The sequence below is a fragment of the Pteropus alecto genome, unplaced genomic scaffold (assembly GCF_000325575.1).
Source record: "Pteropus alecto unplaced genomic scaffold, ASM32557v1 scaffold63, whole genome shotgun sequence".
NCBI classification, from domain to species: Eukaryota; Metazoa; Chordata; class Mammalia; order Chiroptera; family Pteropodidae; genus Pteropus; species Pteropus alecto.
In genome coordinates this window covers 897,929-900,723 of record NW_006434897.1, presented here as the reverse complement: position 1 = coordinate 900,723, position 2,795 = coordinate 897,929, and positions in this window count along the sequence as shown.

Genomic DNA, 2,795 nt, shown 5'->3' with positions numbered 1-2,795 from the left:
GGAGAGGCCCAGGCCAGGGAGGGAGGCGGGGGCAGCCCGAGGTGACAGGACCTGCGGGCGGGGCGATGGGACAGCGGCGCGGGCGCTTGTCGGCCAAGATCTGACTGCTAGACACAGAGCGTTGGCACCAGAATAAGATTGCTTTTCAGTTGTGGAGAAGCCAGCGGGGCTGGTCAACGGTTGGTTTTCGGGTTCTGGGCTCTAGGTCTTATATATGCAGAGGTGACCAAAAGCCTTGGGCATAGGAGAGAAAAAACTAGAGGGTAAGAGTTGGGAGTGAGTTGTTACGTGTTTTATTCCACGGTGGAAGAGTCTTCTGTTTCACTCGTCTTGGAAGGACTGAAAGAAGCGCGGAGCCGAAAACTGGACTGCGAGGTGGGAGAAGTAGGAAGGAGGTCGCATGCAGCCACAGGCGCTGCCATGGCCCTCCCGGAGAGTTGGGGGTCTAAGAGGAGAGCGGCGCTGCAGAAGCAAGGACTTAGGATTACAGGGTTGTGGCTAGGGGGGCATGAAAAGAAGTCACTGAGCAGATCTTAAATCTTATCACCCGAAAGACACTATGTGGTGTAAAACCTACTAATAGATAAAGAAGTTTGTCCTCTGGGCACTGAACCTCAGAGCTTCCTCCTCCTCCCCAAGGTCACAGTGCTAATGTTTTCAGAGTTCCCCACCTGGTCCTTTTCCAATCCTCAGAAAATGTTTTGAAGAAAACATTTTCACAAAGGTGACTTCTTGTATCTGCTGTCCCTCTTCTACCCTTCAATTTGAAACACAGAAGCAGAACACTGGGCAAGTACTACTTTAACAGAAAGGAATGACTTTCCTAGTGGAAGAATTTCTGTAACCTGACATTTGAACCGGGATCCTTTGAGGCCAGATTCTTCCCAAGGACATTTAAATCAGGTCAGGCCTGCACTTTCCTGCTCTGAGAATGGAACAGACTGGCCAAACAGAAAAAAGTTTTGAGGAGATGGGGCACTGTTAGCTGTCATATGAACTCTCAGTGACATAAGAAAAGTTGTCAAATGCTCCTGAGATAAGAGAGGTAAGAAAGCAAAATCTCAGTTACCTGGAAGCTTAGACCATCTAAGAAAATAATTACAACCTTTTCACTTTCAATCATGCTGGATGCCTTTAGAAATACTGGAGACAATATTATAACACAATTCTTTTATACTCCAGAGGGGTGGCAGTTTCACAAAATCCAGGTCTCTCACAAAGACATGTGGATCTTGAGAAGATTCATTTGATGTAAACCCCCCAGAAGGAATTTCTCTACTGAGATGGACTCCTCATGGTCTATTGAGAGCCAAAATTTTATGAATAAGAGTCTGGCGGCTATTTGTTGATAGGGACTTCTCACATGTTCTGTATAGCAGGAAGAGCCTCAAACTGAACTCGGCTTCCCCAGCACTCTGCTCTGCTTGTTTACAAGGTCACCTGAATCAACCACTGCAGGAAAACCCTGGTTTCATCTTTCTATCAACAGTCTGAGACATGCATCCTCCCATCAGAACTACATAAATTATATCCTTGTGTGCATCTATACCAATCAGAACTGCACAATTTGGAAACTTCATTTGCATAAAATTGGGATTTGGGTGGTCACTTTCTCTATAAAAGATGGTCTTCCCTTTGTCTCAATGGAACATAATTTAAGTTGCTACCTAAATTTGTGTCTCCCAAGCTGCAGCACCTTTTGCTCAAATAATTGCTTTTTAGTCTTTTATTACAGTCTAAAATTAAATTGATTTAGAGATGGTATCACCAAAAAGAACTGAGAGAATAGCCCAAAAGGAGTCATGATAGGAAGGGGGTTACTAAGGAGACAAATGGATTCTATTTTTGTGTGTCAAATATGAGGTTTGTTATCAGTCAGCACTGAGTAAATATATCTGGTCTATGGCTCAAGTATTTTTCATATAAATTTTCATCTTGAGGAAAAGGGTAGTTATCAAAGACGCAAGCCTGGAGGTGGATTTGCAGTCTAAACTACAAATAAAGTACTATAAGCTTCTTTACCAATTAAACCGCCAGAACCCTGGGAACTTATTCATATATAATCAGTAAAGATTCTCGCAGTCCTTCATTTTATTTTCTTAATTGAGTCAACATAAACTGGCAATTTCCTCAGCAACAGGTCCTGCTCTACTTACTAAAATGGCACCAACAAATCATGATAGCAGATATTTAAAGTGGTTTGAGAAAGCCAAGATTTCGTTTTTCTTTACACTTCTATAGCTCTTTCTTGCATTCATTTCTTTCTGACTTACCATATGTTCCCTTACAAATATACCATGTATCGACCATCTACTATAATGTCAGGCCCTGTGGATACTTTGATGAGCAAGACAGCACAGTCTCTTGAAGGCAGAGGGAAACAATCAGATAATCATACCGAGGACTATATAGTTGCTAACCATAAATTTTATGAGAGAAAAACATTTATGTTAAAAATAAAAGATTTAGCCCCCCCAAAAAATAAATAAAATTGAGCTCTAGTTAATGCTGTACATGCTAAATTATTTATGAGGAAGGGTACTGATGTTTGCAACTTATTTTGAAATGTCTATTTTATTTTAATTAGTTTCAAGTATACAGTACATTGGTTAGACATCTATATAGTTCATAAAATGATTCCCCAAATTGCTCCCTCCCTCCCTTAGCCCTCTACCTAGCCAATGTATTAATGCTAACTGCATTCTCTATGCTGTGCTCCCCATCCCCATGACCATCTATCAACTAGTAATTTGTATTTCTTTAACCCTTAACACCTTTCTTCTACCTCCCACCCT